The sequence below is a fragment of the Nelumbo nucifera genome, chromosome 4 (assembly GCF_055504915.1).
Source record: "Nelumbo nucifera cultivar China Antique chromosome 4, China Antique-T2T, whole genome shotgun sequence".
Taxonomy (NCBI): domain Eukaryota; kingdom Viridiplantae; phylum Streptophyta; class Magnoliopsida; order Proteales; family Nelumbonaceae; genus Nelumbo; species Nelumbo nucifera.
The window spans coordinates 52554007-52570568 of record NC_142652.1 but is presented as its reverse complement, the minus strand read 5'-3'; the positions used below and the strand labels follow the sequence as shown (position 1 = coordinate 52570568).

The 16562-nt window shown below is 46.5% G+C and overlaps 32 non-coding genes and 3 pseudogenes across 32 annotated transcripts; all 35 read left to right on the top strand.

Moving 5' to 3' along the window:
* Positions 1-183: 183 nt before the first annotated feature.
* LOC148797470 (5S ribosomal RNA) lies at positions 184-302 on the top strand. Its single transcript, XR_016072782.1, has one exon. It is a non-coding gene; the product is annotated as a 5S ribosomal RNA (ribosomal RNA).
* A 354-nt stretch (positions 303-656) lies between these two features.
* LOC148797469 (5S ribosomal RNA) lies at positions 657-775 on the top strand. The gene has a single exon (XR_016072046.1). It is a non-coding gene; the product is annotated as a 5S ribosomal RNA (ribosomal RNA).
* Positions 776-1129: 354 nt separating this feature from the next.
* LOC148797468 (5S ribosomal RNA) lies at positions 1130-1248 on the top strand. The gene has a single exon (XR_016074134.1). It is a non-coding gene; the product is annotated as a 5S ribosomal RNA (ribosomal RNA).
* A 355-nt stretch (positions 1249-1603) lies between these two features.
* Positions 1604-1722, top strand: LOC148797467 (5S ribosomal RNA). Its single transcript, XR_016071423.1, has one exon. It is a non-coding gene; the product is annotated as a 5S ribosomal RNA (ribosomal RNA).
* Positions 1723-2075: 353 nt separating this feature from the next.
* Positions 2076-2194, top strand: LOC148797466 (5S ribosomal RNA; annotated as a pseudogene).
* Positions 2195-2549: 355 nt separating this feature from the next.
* Positions 2550-2668, top strand: LOC148797465 (5S ribosomal RNA). Its single transcript, XR_016070210.1, has one exon. It is a non-coding gene; the product is annotated as a 5S ribosomal RNA (ribosomal RNA).
* A 356-nt stretch (positions 2669-3024) lies between these two features.
* Positions 3025-3143, top strand: LOC148797464 (5S ribosomal RNA). Its single transcript, XR_016075272.1, has one exon. It is a non-coding gene; the product is annotated as a 5S ribosomal RNA (ribosomal RNA).
* Positions 3144-3497: 354 nt separating this feature from the next.
* Positions 3498-3616, top strand: LOC148797463 (5S ribosomal RNA). Its single transcript, XR_016071950.1, has one exon. It is a non-coding gene; the product is annotated as a 5S ribosomal RNA (ribosomal RNA).
* Positions 3617-3970: 354 nt separating this feature from the next.
* Positions 3971-4089, top strand: LOC148797462 (5S ribosomal RNA). The gene has a single exon (XR_016075530.1). It is a non-coding gene; the product is annotated as a 5S ribosomal RNA (ribosomal RNA).
* Positions 4090-4443: 354 nt separating this feature from the next.
* Positions 4444-4562, top strand: LOC148797461 (5S ribosomal RNA). Its single transcript, XR_016074133.1, has one exon. It is a non-coding gene; the product is annotated as a 5S ribosomal RNA (ribosomal RNA).
* Positions 4563-4918: 356 nt separating this feature from the next.
* LOC148797460 (5S ribosomal RNA) lies at positions 4919-5037 on the top strand. Its single transcript, XR_016072781.1, has one exon. It is a non-coding gene; the product is annotated as a 5S ribosomal RNA (ribosomal RNA).
* Positions 5038-5391: 354 nt separating this feature from the next.
* On the top strand, positions 5392-5510 carry LOC148797459 (5S ribosomal RNA). The gene has a single exon (XR_016072045.1). It is a non-coding gene; the product is annotated as a 5S ribosomal RNA (ribosomal RNA).
* Positions 5511-5864: 354 nt separating this feature from the next.
* LOC148797458 (5S ribosomal RNA) lies at positions 5865-5983 on the top strand. Its single transcript, XR_016074132.1, has one exon. It is a non-coding gene; the product is annotated as a 5S ribosomal RNA (ribosomal RNA).
* A 356-nt stretch (positions 5984-6339) lies between these two features.
* On the top strand, positions 6340-6458 carry LOC148797457 (5S ribosomal RNA). The gene has a single exon (XR_016074519.1). It is a non-coding gene; the product is annotated as a 5S ribosomal RNA (ribosomal RNA).
* A 354-nt stretch (positions 6459-6812) lies between these two features.
* Positions 6813-6931, top strand: LOC148797456 (5S ribosomal RNA). The gene has a single exon (XR_016071695.1). It is a non-coding gene; the product is annotated as a 5S ribosomal RNA (ribosomal RNA).
* Positions 6932-7285: 354 nt separating this feature from the next.
* LOC148797455 (5S ribosomal RNA) lies at positions 7286-7404 on the top strand. The gene has a single exon (XR_016069129.1). It is a non-coding gene; the product is annotated as a 5S ribosomal RNA (ribosomal RNA).
* Positions 7405-7760: 356 nt separating this feature from the next.
* Positions 7761-7879, top strand: LOC148797454 (5S ribosomal RNA). The gene has a single exon (XR_016072651.1). It is a non-coding gene; the product is annotated as a 5S ribosomal RNA (ribosomal RNA).
* Positions 7880-8233: 354 nt separating this feature from the next.
* LOC148797453 (5S ribosomal RNA) lies at positions 8234-8352 on the top strand. The gene has a single exon (XR_016074566.1). It is a non-coding gene; the product is annotated as a 5S ribosomal RNA (ribosomal RNA).
* Positions 8353-8706: 354 nt separating this feature from the next.
* LOC148797452 (5S ribosomal RNA) lies at positions 8707-8825 on the top strand. Its single transcript, XR_016070365.1, has one exon. It is a non-coding gene; the product is annotated as a 5S ribosomal RNA (ribosomal RNA).
* A 355-nt stretch (positions 8826-9180) lies between these two features.
* Positions 9181-9299, top strand: LOC148797451 (5S ribosomal RNA). The gene has a single exon (XR_016074506.1). It is a non-coding gene; the product is annotated as a 5S ribosomal RNA (ribosomal RNA).
* Positions 9300-9653: 354 nt separating this feature from the next.
* LOC148797450 (5S ribosomal RNA) lies at positions 9654-9772 on the top strand. The gene has a single exon (XR_016069206.1). It is a non-coding gene; the product is annotated as a 5S ribosomal RNA (ribosomal RNA).
* Positions 9773-10127: 355 nt separating this feature from the next.
* On the top strand, positions 10128-10246 carry LOC148797449 (5S ribosomal RNA). The gene has a single exon (XR_016069622.1). It is a non-coding gene; the product is annotated as a 5S ribosomal RNA (ribosomal RNA).
* A 354-nt stretch (positions 10247-10600) lies between these two features.
* On the top strand, positions 10601-10719 carry LOC148797448 (5S ribosomal RNA). The gene has a single exon (XR_016071949.1). It is a non-coding gene; the product is annotated as a 5S ribosomal RNA (ribosomal RNA).
* A 354-nt stretch (positions 10720-11073) lies between these two features.
* LOC148797447 (5S ribosomal RNA) lies at positions 11074-11192 on the top strand. The gene has a single exon (XR_016074131.1). It is a non-coding gene; the product is annotated as a 5S ribosomal RNA (ribosomal RNA).
* Positions 11193-11548: 356 nt separating this feature from the next.
* On the top strand, positions 11549-11667 carry LOC148797446 (5S ribosomal RNA). Its single transcript, XR_016072780.1, has one exon. It is a non-coding gene; the product is annotated as a 5S ribosomal RNA (ribosomal RNA).
* A 354-nt stretch (positions 11668-12021) lies between these two features.
* Positions 12022-12140, top strand: LOC148797445 (5S ribosomal RNA). Its single transcript, XR_016072044.1, has one exon. It is a non-coding gene; the product is annotated as a 5S ribosomal RNA (ribosomal RNA).
* A 354-nt stretch (positions 12141-12494) lies between these two features.
* On the top strand, positions 12495-12613 carry LOC148797444 (5S ribosomal RNA). Its single transcript, XR_016074129.1, has one exon. It is a non-coding gene; the product is annotated as a 5S ribosomal RNA (ribosomal RNA).
* Positions 12614-12969: 356 nt separating this feature from the next.
* On the top strand, positions 12970-13088 carry LOC148797443 (5S ribosomal RNA). Its single transcript, XR_016072779.1, has one exon. It is a non-coding gene; the product is annotated as a 5S ribosomal RNA (ribosomal RNA).
* A 354-nt stretch (positions 13089-13442) lies between these two features.
* Positions 13443-13561, top strand: LOC148797442 (5S ribosomal RNA). Its single transcript, XR_016072043.1, has one exon. It is a non-coding gene; the product is annotated as a 5S ribosomal RNA (ribosomal RNA).
* A 354-nt stretch (positions 13562-13915) lies between these two features.
* Positions 13916-14034, top strand: LOC148797441 (5S ribosomal RNA). Its single transcript, XR_016074128.1, has one exon. It is a non-coding gene; the product is annotated as a 5S ribosomal RNA (ribosomal RNA).
* A 355-nt stretch (positions 14035-14389) lies between these two features.
* On the top strand, positions 14390-14508 carry LOC148797440 (5S ribosomal RNA). Its single transcript, XR_016071422.1, has one exon. It is a non-coding gene; the product is annotated as a 5S ribosomal RNA (ribosomal RNA).
* Positions 14509-14861: 353 nt separating this feature from the next.
* Positions 14862-14980, top strand: LOC148797439 (5S ribosomal RNA; annotated as a pseudogene).
* Positions 14981-15335: 355 nt separating this feature from the next.
* LOC148797438 (5S ribosomal RNA) lies at positions 15336-15454 on the top strand (annotated as a pseudogene).
* A 356-nt stretch (positions 15455-15810) lies between these two features.
* Positions 15811-15929, top strand: LOC148797437 (5S ribosomal RNA). The gene has a single exon (XR_016071276.1). It is a non-coding gene; the product is annotated as a 5S ribosomal RNA (ribosomal RNA).
* Positions 15930-16283: 354 nt separating this feature from the next.
* On the top strand, positions 16284-16402 carry LOC148797436 (5S ribosomal RNA). The gene has a single exon (XR_016071948.1). It is a non-coding gene; the product is annotated as a 5S ribosomal RNA (ribosomal RNA).
* The last annotated feature ends 160 nt before the right edge of the window (positions 16403-16562 follow it).

Below are 16562 nucleotides of genomic sequence, written 5' to 3'. Positions count from 1 at the left end.
CGCGATAGTATTGCATCTATCCGGGGGTGCGGCAGATCTAAAAAGCAAACACTCTGCTCACGTAAGAGCTTGTGCACGGTTACCAAGGGAGGAAGGCTGCATACACAGTTTTTTTCAAGTCTAAAACAATTAATGGAGGGGAGCAAGATAGTGCATAAAGATCTAAGCGAGCATGAATTAAACGGGTGCGATCATACCAGCACTAATGCACCGGATCCCATCAGAACTCCGAAGTTATGCGTGCTTGGGCGAGAGTAGTACTAGGATGGGTGACCTCCTGGGAAGTCCTCGTGTTGCACCCCAATTTTATTAATATTTTATTTTGATTTGTATTTGCAAATTCCATTTGTTGTTTCTGGGAGACAACTGGAAACAATGCGTCGGATACTCGGACCATTTGCGGCACGATCGTCATTACTGAATGGCAACGATGCAAGAACCGGGCTTTCGGCATTCGTCATGCATTGTGGGCCCCGCGATAGTATTGCATCTATCCGGGGGTGCGGCAGATCTGAAATACAAACACTCTGCTCACGTAGGAACTTGTGCACGGTTACCAAGGGAGGAAGGCTGCATACACAGTTTTTTCAAATCTAAAACAATTAATGGAGGGGAGCAAGATAGTGCCTAAAGATCTAAGCGAGCATGAATTAAACGGGTGCGATCATACCAGCACTAATGCACCGGATCCCATCAGAACTCCGAAGTTAAGCGTGCTTGGGCGAGAGTAGTACTAGGATGGGTGACCTCCTGGGAAGTCCTAGTGTTGCACCCCAATTTTATTAATATTTTATTTTGATTTGTATTTGCAAATTCCATTTGTTGTTTCTGGGAGACAACTGGAAACAATGCGTCGGATACTCGGACCATTTGCGGCACGATCGTCATTACTGAATGGCAACGATGCAAGAACCGGGCTTTCGGCATTCGTCATGCATTGTGGGCCCCGCGATAGTATTGCATCTATCCGGGGGTGCGGCAGATCTGAAATGCAAACACTCTGCTCACGTAGGAGCTTGTGCACGGTTACCAAGGGAGGAAGGCTGCATACACAGTTTTTTCAAATCTAAAACAATTAATGGAGGGGAGCAAGATAGTGCATAAAAATCTAAGCGAGCATGAATTAAACGGGTGCGATCATACCAGCACTAATGCACCGGATCCCATCAGAACTCCGAAGTTAAGTGTGCATGGGCGGGAGTAGTCCTAGGATGGGTGACCTCCTGGGAAGTCCTCGTGTTGCACCCCAATTTTATTAATATTTTATTTCGATATCGTATTTGCATATTCCATTTGTCGTTTCGGCGAGACAAACGCAAACAACGCGCCGGATACTCGGACCATTTGCGGCACGATCGTCATTACTGAATGAGAACCGTGCAAAAACCGGGCTTTTGGCATTCGTCGGGCATTGTGGGCCCCGCGATAGTATTGCATCTATCCGGGGGTGCGGCAGATCTAAAAAGCAAACACTCTGCTCACGTAAGAGCTTGTGCACGGTTACCAAGGGAGGAAGGCTGCATACACAGTTTTTTCAAGTCTAAAACAATTAATGGAGGGGAGCAAGATAGTGCATAAAGATCTAAGCGAGCATGAATTAAACGGGTGCGATCATACCAGCACTAATGCACCGGATCCCATCAGAACTCTGAAGTTAAGCGTGCTTGGGCGAGAGTAGTACTAGGATGGGTGACCTCCTGGGAAGTCCTCGTGTTGCACCCCAATTTTATTAATATTTTATTTTGATTTGTATTTGCAAATTCCATTTGTTGTTTCTGGGAGATACTGGAAACAATGCGTCGGATACTCGGACCATTTGCGGCACGATCGTCATTACTGAATGGCCACGATGCAAGAACCGGGCTTTCGGCATTCGTCATGCATTGTGGGCCCCGCGATACTATTGCATCTATCCGGAGGTGCGGCAGATCTGAAAAACAAACACTCCGCTCACGTAGGAGCTTGTGCACGGTTACCAAGGGAAAGAGGCTGCATACACATTTTTTTCAAATCTAAAACAATTAATGGAAGGGAGCAAGATAGGTCATAAAGATCTAAGCGAGCATGAATTAAACGGGTGCTATCATACCAGCACTAATGCACCGGATCTCATCAGAACTCCGAAGTTAAGTGTGCTTGGGCGAGAGTAGTATTAGGATGGGTGACCTCCTCGGAAGTCCTTGTGTTTCACCCTAATTTTATTAATATTTTATTTCGATATCGTATTTGCAAATTCCATTTGTCGTTTCGGCGAGACAAACTCAAACAACGCGCCGGATACTCGGACCATTTGCGGCACGATCGTCATTACTGAATGGGAACCGTGCAAAAACCGGGCTTTTGGCATTCGTCGTGCATTGTGGGCCCCGCGATAGTATTGCATCTATCCGGGGGTGCGGCAGATCTGAAAAGCAAACACTCTGCTCACGTAGGAGCTTGTGCACGGTTACCAAGGGAGGAAGGCTGCATACACAGTTTTTTCAAGTCTAAAACAATTAATGGAGGGGAGCAAGATAGTGCATAAAGATCTAAGCGAGCATGAATTAAGCGGGTGCGATCATACTAGCACTAATGCATCGGATCCCATCAGAACTCCGAAGTTAAGTGTGCATGGGCGGGAGTAGTCCTAGGATGGGTGACCTCCTGGGAAGTCCTCGTGTTGCACCCCAATTTTATTAATATTTTATTTCGATATCGTATTTGCAAATTCCATTTGTCGTTTCGGCGAGACAAACGCAAACAACGCGCCGGATACTCGGACCATTTGCGGCACGATTGTCATTACTGAATGGGAACCGTGAAAAAACCAGGCTTTTGGCATTCGTCGTGCATTGTGGGCCCCGCGATAGTATTGCATCTATCCGGGGGTGCGGCAGATCTAAAAAGCAAACACTCTGCTCACGTAAGAGCTTGTGCACGGTTACCAAGGGAGGAAGGCTGCATACACAGTTTTTTTCAAGTCTAAAACAATTAATGGAGGGGAGCAAGATAGTGCATAAAGATCTAAGCGAGCATGAATTAAACGGGTGCGATCATACCAGCACTAATGCACCGGATCCCATAAGAACTCCGAAGTTAAGCGTGCTTGGGCGAGAGTAGTACTAGGATGGGTGACCTCCTGGGAAGTCCTCGTGTTGCTCCGCAATTTTATTAATATTTTATTTTGATTTGTATTTGCAAATTCCATTTGTTGTTTCTGGGAGACAACTGGAAACAATGCGTCGGATACTCGGACCATTTGCGGCACGATCGTCATTACTGAATGGCAACGATGCAAGAACCGGGCTTTCGGCATTCGTCATGCATTGTGGGCCCCGCGATAGTATTGCATCTATCCGGGGGTGCGGCAGATCTGAAATACAAACACTCTGCTCACGTAGGAGCTTGTGCACGGTTACCAAGGGAGGAAGGCTGCATACACAGTTTTTTCAAATCTAAAACAATTAATGGAGGGGAGCAAGATAGTGCATAAAGATCTAAGCGAGCATGAATTAAACGGGTGCGATCATACCAGCACTAATGCACCGGATCCCATCAGAACTCCGAAGTTAAGCGTGCTTGGGCGAGAGTAGTACTAGGATGGGTGACCTCCTTGGAAGTCCTCGTGTTGCACCCCAATTTTATTAATATTTTATTTTGATTTGTATTTGCAAATTCCATTTGTTGTTTCTGGGAGACAACTGGAAACAATGCGTCGGATACTCGGACCATTTGCGGCACGATCGTCATTACTGAATGGCAACGATGCAAGAACCGGGCTTTCGGCATTCGTCATGCATTGTGGGCCCCGCGATAGTATTGCATCTATCCGGGGGTGCGGCAGATCTGAAATACAAACACTCTGCTCACGTAGGAGCTTGTGCACGGTTACCAAGGGAGGAAGGCTGCATACACAGTTTTTTCAAATCTAAAACAATTAATGGAGGGGAGCAAGATAATGCATAAAGATCTAAGCGAGCATGAATTAAACGGGTGCGATCATACCAGCACTAATGCACCGGATCCCATCAGAACTCCGAAGTTAAGCGTGCTTGGGCGAGAGTAGTACTAGGATGGGTGACCTCCTTGCAAGTCCTCGTGTTGCACCCCAATTTTATTAATATTTTATTTTGATTTGTATTTGCAAATTCCATTTGTTGTTTCTGGGAGACAACTGGAAACAATGCGTCGGATACTCGGACCATTTGCGGCACGATCGTGATTACTGAATGGCAACGATGCAAGAACCGGGCTTTCGGCATTCGTCATGCATTGTGGGCCCCGCGATAGTATTGCATCTATCCGGGGGTGCGGCAGATCTGAAATGCAAACACTCTGCTCACGTAGGAGCTTGTGCACGGTTACCAAGGGAGGAAGGCTGCATACACAGTTTTTTCAAATCTAAAACAATTAATGGAGGGGAGCAAGATAGTGCATAAAGATCTAAGCGAGCATGAATTAAACGGGTGCGATCATACCAGCACTAATGCACCGGATCCCATCAGAACTCCGAAGTTAAGTGTGCATGGGCGGGAGTAGTCCTAGGATGGGTGACCTCCTGGGAAGTCCTCGTGTTGCACCCCAATTTTATTAATATTTTATTTCGATATCGTATTTGCAAAATCCATTTGTCGTTTCGGCGAGACAAACGCAAACAACGCGCCGGATACTCGGACCATTTGCGGCACGATTGTCATTACAGAATGGGAACCGTGAAAAAACCGGGCTTTTGGCATTCGTCGTGCATTGTGGGCCCCGCGATAGTATTGCATCTATCCGGGGGTGCGGCAGATCTAAAAAGCAAACACTCTGCTCACGTAAGAGCTTGTGCACGGTTACCAAGGGAGGAAGGCTGCATACACAGTTTTTTTCAAGTCTAAAACAATTAATGGAGGGGAGCAAGATAGTGCATAAAGATCTAAGCGAGCATGAATTAAACGGGTGCGATCATACCAGCACTAATGCACCGGATCCCATCAGAACTCCGAAGTTATGCGTGCTTGGGCGAGAGTAGTACTAGGATGGGTGACCTCCTGGGAAGTCCTCGTGTTGCACCCCAATTTTATTAATATTTTATTTTGATTTGTATTTGCAAATTCCATTTGTTGTTTCTGGGAGACAACTGGAAACAATGCGTCGGATACTCGGACCATTTGCGGCACGATCGTCATTACTGAATGGCAACGATGCAAGAACCGGGCTTTCGGCATTCGTCATGCATTGTGGGCCCCGCGATAGTATTGCATCTATCCGGGGGTGCGGCAGATCTGAAATACAAACACTCTGCTCACGTAGGAACTTGTGCACGGTTACCAAGGGAGGAAGGCTGCATACACAGTTTTTTCAAATCTAAAACAATTAATGGAGGGGAGCAAGATAGTGCCTAAAGATCTAAGCGAGCATGAATTAAACGGGTGCGATCATACCAGCACTAATGCACCGGATCCCATCAGAACTCCGAAGTTAAGCGTGCTTGGGCGAGAGTAGTACTAGGATGGGTGACCTCCTGGGAAGTCCTAGTGTTGCACCCCAATTTTATTAATATTTTATTTTGATTTGTATTTGCAAATTCCATTTGTTGTTTCTGGGAGACAACTGGAAACAATGCGTCGGATACTCGGACCATTTGCGGCACGATCGTCATTACTGAATGGCAACGATGCAAGAACCGGGCTTTCGGCATTCGTCATGCATTGTGGGCCCCGCGATAGTATTGCATCTATCCGGGGGTGCGGCAGATCTGAAATGCAAACACTCTGCTCACGTAGGAGCTTGTGCACGGTTACCAAGGGAGGAAGGCTGCATACACAGTTTTTTCAAATCTAAAACAATTAATGGAGGGGAGCAAGATAGTGCATAAAGATCTAAGCGAGCATGAATTAAACGGGTGCGATCATACCAGCACTAATGCACCGGATCCCATCAGAACTCCGAAGTTAAGTGTGCATGGGCGGGAGTAGTCCTAGGATGGGTGACCTCCTGGGAAGTCCTCGTGTTGCACCCCAGTTTTATTAATATTTTATTTCGATATCGTATTTGCATATTCCATTTGTCGTTTCGGCGAGACAAACGCAAACAACGCGCCGGATACTCGGACCATTTGCGGCACGATCGTCATTACTGAATGAGAACCGTGCAAAAACCGGGCTTTTGGCATTCGTCGTGCATTGTGGGCCCCGCGATAGTATTGCATCTATCCGGGGGTGCGGCAGATCTAAAAAGCAAACACTCTGCTCACGTAAGAGCTTGTGCACGGTTACCAAGGGAGGAAGGCTGCATACACAGTTTTTTTCAAGTCTAAAACAATTAATGGAGGGGAGCAAGATAGTGCATAAAGATCTAAGCGAGCATGAATTAAACGGGTGCGATCATACCAGCACTAATGCACCGGATCCCATCAGAACTCCGAAGTTAAGCGTGCTTGGGCGAGAGTAGTACTAGGATGGGTGACCTCCTGGGAAGTCCTCGTGTTGCACCCCAATTTTATTAATATTTTATTTTGATTTGTATTTGCAAATTCCATTTGTTGTTTCTGGGAGACAACTGGAAACAATGCGTCGGATACTCGGACCATTTGCGGCACGATCGTCATTACTGAATGGCAACGATGCAAGAACCGGGCTTTCGGCATTCGTCATGCATTGTGGGCCCCGCGATAGTATTGCATCTATCCGGGGGTGCGGCAGATCTGAAATACAAACACTCTGCTCACGTAGGAACTTGTGCACGGTTACCAAGGGAGGAAGGCTGCATACACAGTTTTTTCAAATCTAAAACTATTAATGGAGGGGAGCAAGATAGTGCATAAAGATCTAAGCGAGCATGAATTAAACGGGTGCGATCATACCAGCACTAATGCACCGGATCCCATCAGAACTCCGAAGTTAAGCGTGCTTGGGCGAGAGTAGTACTAGGATGGGTGACCTCCTGGGAAGTCCTCGTGTTGTACCCCAATTTTATTAATATTTTATTTTGATTTGTATTTGCAAATTCCATTTGTTGTTTCTGGGAGACAACTGGAAACAATGCGTCGGATACTCGGACCATTTGCGGCACGATCGTCATTACTGAATGGCAACGATGCAAGAACCGGGCTTTCGGCATTCGTCATGCATTGTGGGCCCCGCGATAGTATTGCATCTATCCGGGGGTGCGGCAGATCTGAAATGCAAACACTCTGCTCACGTAGGAGCTTGTGCACGGTTACCAAGGGAGGAAGGCTGCATACACAGTTTTTTCAAATCTAAAACAATTAATGGAGGGGAGCAAGATAGTGCATAAAGATCTAAGCGAGCATGAATTAAACGGGTGCGATCATACCAGCACTAATGCACCGGATCCCATCAGAACTCCGAAGTTAAGTGTGCATGGGCGGGAGTAGTCCTAGGATGGGTGACCTCCTTGGAAGTCCTCGTGTTGCACCCCAATTTTATTAATATTTTATTTCGATATCGTATTTGCAAATTCCATTTGTCGTTTCGGCGAGACAAACGCAAACAACGCGCCGGATACTCGGACCATTTGCGGCACGATTGTCATTACTGAATGGGAACCGTGAAAAAACCAGGCTTTTGGCATTCGTCGTGCATTGTGGGCCCCGCGATAGTATTGCATCTATCCGGGGGTGCGGCAGATCTAAAAAGCAAACACTCTGCTCACGTAAGAGCTTGTGCACGGTTACCAAGGGAGGAAGGCTGCATACACAGTTTTTTTCAAGTCTAAAACAATTAATGGAGGGGAGCAAGATAGTGCATAAAGATCTAAGCGAGCATGAATTAAACGGGTGCGATCATACCAGCACTAATGCACCGGATCCCATAAGAACTCCGAAGTTAAGCGTGCTTGGGCGAGAGTAGTATTAGGATGGGTGACCTCCTGGGAAGTCCTCGTGTTGCACCCCAATTTTATTAATATTTTATTTTGATTTGTATTTGCAAATTCCATTTGTTGTTTCTGGGAGACAACTGGAAACAATGCGTCGGATACTCTGACCATTTGCGGCACGATCGTCATTACTGAATGGCAACGATGCAAGAACCGGGCTTTCGGCATTCGTCATGCATTGTGGGCCCCGCGATAGTATTGCATCTATCCGGGGGTGCGGCAGATCTGAAATACAAACACTCTGCTCACGTAGGAGCTTGTGCACGGTTACCAAGGGAGGAAGGCTGCATACACAGTTTTTTCAAATCTAAAACAATTAATGGAGGGGAGCAAGATAGTGCATAAAGATCTAAGCGAGCATGAATTAAACGGGTGCGATCATACCAGCACTAATGCACCGGATCCCATCAGAACTCCGAAGTTAAGCGTACTTGGGCGAGAGTAGTACTAGGATGGGTGACCTCCTTGGAAGTCCTCGTGTTGCACCCCAATTTTATTAATATTTTATTTTGATTTGTATTTGCAAATTCCATTTGTTGTTTCTGGGAGACAACTGGAAACAATGCGTCGGATACTCGGACCATTTGCGGCACGATCGTCATTACTGAATGGCAACGATGCAAGAACCGGGCTTTCGGCATTCGTCATGCATTGTGGGCCCCGCGATAGTATTGCATCTATCCGGGGGTGCGGCAGATCTGAAATGCAAACACTCTGCTCACGTAGGAGCTTGTGCACGGTTACCAAGGGAGGAAGGCTGCATACACAGTTTTTTCAAATCTAAAACAATTAATGGAGGGGAGCAAGATAGTGCATAAAGATCTAAGCGAGCATGAATTAAACGGGTGCGATCATACCAACACTAATGCACCGGATCCCATCAGAACTCTGAAGTTAAGTGTGCATGGGCGGGAGTAGTCCTAGGATGGGTGACCTCCTGGGAAGTCCTCGTGTTGCACCCCAATTTTATTAATATTTTATTTCGATATCATATTTGCAAATTCCATTTGTCGTTTCGGCGAGACAAACGCAAACAACGCGCCGGATACTCGGACCATTTGCGGCACGATTGTCATTACTGAATGGGAACCGTGAAAAAACCGGGCTTTTGGCATTCGTCGTGCATTGTGGGCCCCGCGATAGTATTGCATCTATCCGGGGGTGCGGCAGATCTAAAAAGCAAAACTCTGCTCACGTAAGAGCTTGTGCACGGTTACCAAGGGAGGAAGGCTGCATACACAGTTTTTTTCAAGTCTAAAACAATTAATGGAGGGGAGCAAGATAGTGCATAAAGATCTAAGCGAGCATGAATTAAACGGGTGCGATCATACCAGCACTAATGCACCGGATCCCATCAGAACTCCGAAGTTAAGCGTGCTTGGGCGAGAGTAGTACTAGGATGGGTGACCTCCTGGGAAGTCCTCGTGTTGCACCCCAATTTTATTAATATTTTATTTTGATTTGTATTTGCAAATTCCATTTGTTGTTTCTGGGAGACAACTGGAAACAATGCGTCGGATACTCGGACCATTTGCGGCACGATCGTCATTACTGAATGGCAACGATGCAAGAACCGGGCTTTCGGCATTCGTCATGCATTGTGGGCCCCGCGATAGTATTGCATCTATCCGGGGGTGCGGCAGATCTGAAATGCAAACACTCTGCTCACGTAGGAGCTTGTGCACGGTTACCAAGGGAGGAAGGCTGCATACACAGTTTTTTCAAATCTAAAACAATTAATGGAGGGGAGCAAGATAGTGCATAAAGATCTAAGCGAGCATGAATTAAACGGGTGCGATCATACCAACACTAATGCACCGGATCCCATCAGAACTCCGAAGTTAAGTGTGCATGGGCGGGAGTAGTCCTAGGATGGGTGACCTCCTGGGAAGTCCTCGTGTTGCACCCCAATTTTATTAATATTTTATTTCGATATCATATTTGCAAATTCCATTTGTCGTTTCGGCGAGACAAACGCAAACAACGCGCCGGATACTCGGACCATTTGCGGCACGATTGTCATTACTGAATGGGAACCGTGAAAAAACCATGCTTTTGGCATTCGTCGTGCATTGTGGGCCCCGCGATAGTATTGCATCTATCCGGGGGTGCGGCAGATCTAAAAAGCAAACACTCTGCTCACGTAAGAGCTTGTGCACGGTTACCAAGGGAGGAAGGCTGCATACACAGTTTTTTCAAGTCTAAAACAATTAATGGAGGGGAGCAAGATAGTGCATAAAGATCTAAGCGAGCATGAATTAAACGGGTGCGATCATACCAGCACTAATGCACCGGATCCCATAAGAACTCCGAAGTTAAGCGTGCTTGGGCGAGAGTAGTACTAGGATGGGTGACCTCCTGGGAAATTCTCGTGTTGCACCCCAATTTTATTAATATTTTATTTTGATTTGTATTTGCAAATTCCATTTGTTGTTTCTGGGAGACAACTGGAAACAATGCGTCTAATACTCGGACCATTTGCGGCACGATCGTCATTACTGAATGGCAACGATGCAAGAACCGGGCTTTCGGCATTCGTCATGCATTGTGGGCCCCGCGATAGTATTGCATCTATCCGGGGGTGCGGCAGATCTGAAATACAAACACTCTGCTCACGTAGGAGCTTGTGCACGGTTACCAAGGGAGGAAGGCTGCATACACAGTTTTTTCAAATCTAAAACAATTAATGGAGGGGAGCAAGATAGTGCATAAAGATCTAAGCGAGCATGAATTAAACGGGTGCGATCATACCAGCACTAATGCACCGGATCCCATCAGAACTCCGAAGTTAAGCGTGCTTGGGCGAGAGTAGTACTAGGATGGGTGACCTCCTTGGAAGTCCTCGTGTTGCACCCCAATTTTATTAATATTTTATTTTGATTTGTATTTGCAAATTCCATTTGTTGTTTCTGGGAGACAACTGGAAACAATGCGTCGGATACTCGGACCATTTGCGGCACGATCGTCATTACTGAATGGCAACGATGCAAGAACCGGGCTTTCGGCATTCGTCATGCATTGTGGGCCCCGCGATAGTATTGCATCTATCCGGGGGTGCGGCAGATCTGAAATGCAAACACTCTGCTCACGTAGGAGCTTGTGCACGGTTACCAAGGGAGGAAGGCTGCATACACAGTTTTTTCAAATCTAAAACAATTAATGGAGGGGAGCAAGATAGTGCATAAAGATCTAAGCGAGCATGAATTAAACGGGTGCGATCATACCAGCACTAATGCACCGGATCCCATCAGAACTCCGAAGTTAAGTGTGCATGGGCGGGAGTAGTCCTAGGATGGGTGACCTCCTGGGAAGTCCTCGTGTTGCACCCCAATTTTATTAATATTTTATTTCGATATCGTATTTGCAAATTCCATTTGTCGTTTCGGCGAGAGAAACGCAAACAACGCGCCGGATACTCGGACCATTTGCGGCACGATTGTCATTACTGAATGGGAACCGTGAAAAAACCGGGCTTTTGGCATTCGTCGTGCATTGTGGGCCCCGCGATAGTATTGCATCTATCCGGGGGTGCGGCAGATCTAAAAAGCAAACACTCTGCTCACGTAAGAGCTTGTGCACGGTTACCAAGGGAGGAAGGCTGCATACACAGTTTTTTTCAAGTCTAAAACAATTAATGGAGGGGAGCAAGATAGTGCATAAAGATCTAAGCGAGCATGAATTAAACGGGTGCGATCATACCAGCACTAATGCACCGGATCCCATCAGAACTCCGAAGTTATGCGTGCTTGGGCGAGAGTAGTACTAGGATGGGTGACCTCCTGGGAAGTCCTCGTGTTGCACCCCAATTTTATTAATATTTTATTTTGATTTGTATTTGCAAATTCCATTTGTTGTTTCTGGGAGACAACTGGAAACAATGCGTCGGATACTCGGACCATTTGCGGCACGATCGTCATTACTGAATGGCAACGATGCAAGAACCGGGCTTTCGGCATTCGTCATGCATTGTGGGCCCCGCGATAGTATTGCATCTATCCGGGGGTGCGGCAGATCTGAAATACAAACACTCTGCTCACGTAGGAACTTGTGCACGGTTACCAAGGGAGGAAGGCTGCATACACAGTTTTTTCAAATCTAAAACAATTAATGGAGGGGAGCAAGATAGTGCATAAAGATCTAAGCGAGCATGAATTAAACGGGTGCGATCATACCAGCACTAATGCACCGGATCCCATCAGAACTCCGAAGTTAAGCGTGCTTGGGCGAGAGTAGTACTAGGATGGGTGACCTCCTGGGAAGTCCTAGTGTTGCACCCCAATTTTATTAATATTTTATTTTGATTTGTATTTGCAAATTCCATTTGTTGTTTCTGGGAGACAACTGGAAACAATGCGTCGGATACTCGGACCATTTGCGGCACGATCGTCATTACTGAATGGCAACGATGCAAGAACCGGGCTTTCGGCATTCGTCATGCATTGTGGGCCCCGCGATAGTATTGCATCTATCCGGGGGTGCAGCAGATCTGAAATGCAAACACTCTGCTCACGTAGGAGCTTGTGCACGGTTACCAAGGGAGGAAGGCTGCATACACAGTTTTTTCAAATCTAAAACAATTAATGGAGGGGAGCAAGATAGTGCATAAAGATCTAAGCGAGCATGAATTAAACGGGTGCGATCATACCAGCACTAATGCACCGGATCCCATCAGAACTCCGAAGTTAAGTGTGCATGGGCGGGAGTAGTCCTAGGATGGGTGACCTCCTGGGAAGTCCTCGTGTTGCACCCCAATTTTATTAATATTTTATTTCGATATCGTATTTGCAAATTCCATTTGTCGTTTCGGCGAGACAAACGCAAACAACGCGCCGGATACTCGGACCATTTGCGGCACGATTGTCATTACTGAATGGGAACCGTGAAAAAACCGGGCTTTTGGCATTCGTCGTGCATTGTGGGCCCCGCGATAGTATTGCATCTATCCGGGGGTGCGGCAGATCTAAAAAGCAAACACTCTGCTCACGTAAGAGCTTGTGCACGGTTACCAAGGGAGGAAGGCTGCATACACAGTTTTTTTCAAGTCTAAAACAATTAATGGAGGGGAGCAAGATAGTGCATAAAGATCTAAGCGAGCATGAATTAAACGGGTGCGATCATACCAGCACTAATGCACCGGATCCCATCAGAACTCCGAAGTTATGCGTGCTTGGGCGAGAGTAGTACTAGGATGGGTGACCTCCTGGGAAGTCCTCGTGTTGCACCCCAATTTTATTAATATTTTATTTTGATTTGTATTTGCAAATTCCATTTGTTGTTTCTGGGAGACAACTGGAAACAATGCGTCGGATACTCGGACCATTTGCGGCACGATCGTCATTACTGAATGGCAACGATGCAAGAACCGGGCTTTCGGCATTCGTCATGCATTGTGGGCCCCGCGATAGTATTGCATCTATCCGGGGGTGCGGCAGATCTGAAATACAAACACTCTGCTCACGTAGGAACTTGTGCACGGTTACCAAGGGAGGAAGGCTGCATACACAGTTTTTTCAAATCTAAAACAATTAATGGAGGGGAGCAAGATAGTGCATAAAGATCTAAGCGAGCATGAATTAAACGGGTGCGATCATACCAGCACTAATGCACCGGATCCCATCAGAACTCCGAAGTTAAGCGTGCTTGGGCGAGAGTAGTACTAGGATGGGTGACCTCCTGGGAAGTCCTAGTGTTGCACCCCAATTTTATTAATATTTTATTTTGATTTGTATTTGCAAATTCCATTTGTTGTTTCTGGGAGACAACTGGAAACAATGCGTCGGATACTCGGACCATTTGCGGCACGATCGTCATTACTGAATGGCAACGATGCAAGAACCGGGCTTTCGGCATTCGTCATGCATTGTGGGCCCCGCGATAGTATTGCATCTATCCGGGGGTGCAGCAGATCTGAAATGCAAACACTCTGCTCACGTAGGAGCTTGTGCACGGTTACCAAGGGAGGAAGGCTGCATACACAGTTTTTTCAAATCTAAAACAATTAATGGAGGGGAGCAAGATAGTGCATAAAGATCTAAGCGAGCATGAATTAAACGGGTGCGATCATACCAGCACTAATGCACCGGATCCCATCAGAACTCCGAAGTTAAGTGTGCATGGGCGGGAGTAGTCCTAGGATGGGTGACCTCCTGGGAAGTCCTCGTGTTGCACCCCAATTTTATTAATATTTTATTTCGATATCGTATTTGCATATTCCATTTGTCGTTTCGGCGAGACAAACGCAAACAACGCGCCGGATACTCGGACCATTTGCGGCACGATCGTCATTACTGAATGAGAACCGTGCAAAAACCGGGCTTTTGGCATTCGTCGTGCATTGTGGGCCCCGCGATAGTATTGCATCTATCCGGGGGTGCGGCAGATCTAAAAAGCAAACACTCTGCTCACGTAAGAGCTTGTGCACGGTTACCAAGGGAGGAAGGCTGCATACACAGTTTTTTCAAGTCTAAAACAATTAATGGAGGGGAGCAAGATAGTGCATAAAGATCTAAGCGAGCATGAATTAAACGGGTGCGATCATACCAGCACTAATGCACCGGATCCCATCAGAACTCTGAAGTTAAGCGTGCTTGGGCGAGAGTAGTACTAGGATGGGTGACCTCCTGGGAAGTCCTCGTGTTGCACCCCAATTTTATTAATATTTTATTTTGATTTGTATTTGCAAATTCCATTTGTTGTTTCTGGGAGATACTGGAAACAATGCGTCGGATACTCGGACCATTTGCGGCACGATCGTCATTACTGAATGGCCACGATGCAAGAACCGGGCTTTCGGCATTCGTCATGCATTGTGGGCCCCGCGATACTATTGCATCTATCCGGAGGTGCGGCAGATCTGAAAAACAAACACTCCGCTCACGTAGGAGCTTGTGCACGGTTACCAAGGGAAAGAGGCTGCATACACATTTTTTTCAAATCTAAAACAATTAATGGAAGGGAGCAAGATAGGTCATAAAGATCTAAGCGAGCATGAATTAAACGGGTGCTATCATACCAGCACTAATGCACCGGATCTCATCAGAACTCCGAAGTTAAGTGTGCTTGGGCGAGAGTAGTATTAGGATGGGTGACCTCCTCGGAAGTCCTTGTGTTTCACCCTAATTTTATTAATATTTTATTTCGATATCGTATTTGCAAATTCCATTTGTCGTTTCGGCGAGACAAACTCAAACAACGCGCCGGATACTCGGACCATTTGCGGCACGATCGTCATTACTGAATGGGAACTGTGCAAAAACCGGGCTTTTGGCATTCGTCGTGCATTGTGGGCCCCGCGATAGTATTGCATCTATCCGGGGGTGCGGCAGATCTGAAAAGCAAACACTCTGCTCACGTAGGAGCTTGTGCACGGTTACCAAGGGAGGAAGGCTGCATACACAGTTTTTTCAAGTCTAAAACAATTAATGGAGGGGAGCAAGATAGTGCATAAAGATCTAAGCGAGCATGAATTAACCGGGTGCGATCATACTAGCACTAATGCATCGGATCCCATCAGAACTCCGAAGTTAAGTGTGCATGGGCGGGACTAGTCCTAGGATGGGTGACCTCCTGGGAAGTCCTCGTGTTGCAACCCAATTTTATTAATATTTTATTTCGATATCGTATTTGCAAATTCCATTTGTCGTTTCGGCGAGACAAACGCAAACAACGCGCCGGATACTCGGACCATTTGCGGCACGATTGTCATTACTGAATGGGAACCGTGAAAAAACCAGGCTTTTGGCATTCGTCGTGCATTGTGGGCCCCGCGATAGTATTGCATCTATCCGGGGGTGCGGCAGATCTAAAAAGCAAACACTCTGCTCACGTAAGAGCTTGTGCACGGTTACCAAGGGAGGAAGGCTGCATACACAGTTTTTTTCAAGTCTAAAACAATTAATGGAGGGGAGCAAGATAGTGCATAAAGATCTAAGCGAGCATGAATTAAACGGGTGCGATCATACCAGCACTAATGCACCGGATCCCATAAGAACTCCGAAGTTAAGCGTGCTTGGGCGAGAGTAGTACTAGGATGGGTGACCTCCTGGGAAGTCCTCGTGTTGCACCCCAATTTTATTAATATTTTATTTTGATTTGTATTTGCAAATTCCATTTGTTGTTTCTGGGAGACAACTGGAAACAATGCGTCGGATACTCGGACCATTTGCGGCACGATCGTCATTACTGAATGGCAACGATGCAAGAACCGGGCTTTCGGCATTCGTCATGCATTGTGGGCCCCGCGATAGTATTGCATCTATCCGGGGGTGCGGCAGATCTGAAATACAAACACTCTGCTCACGTAGGAGCTTGTGCACGGTTACCAAGGGAGGAAGGCTGCATACACAGTTTTTTCAAATCTAAAACAATTAATGGAGGGGAGCAAGATAGTGCATAAAGATCTAAGCGAGCATGAATTAAACGGGTGCGATCATACCAGCACTAATGCACCGGATCCCATCAGAACTCCGAAGTTAAGCGTGCTTGGGCGAGAGTAGTACTAGGATGGGTGACCTCCTTGGAAGTCCTCGTGTTGCACCCCAATTTTATTAATATTTTATTTTGATTTGTATTTGCAAATTCCATTTGTTGTTTCTGGGAGACAACTGGAAACAATGCGTCGGATACTCGGACCATTTGCGGCACGATCGTCATTACTGAATGGCAACGATGCAAGAACCGGGCTTTCGGCATTCGTCATG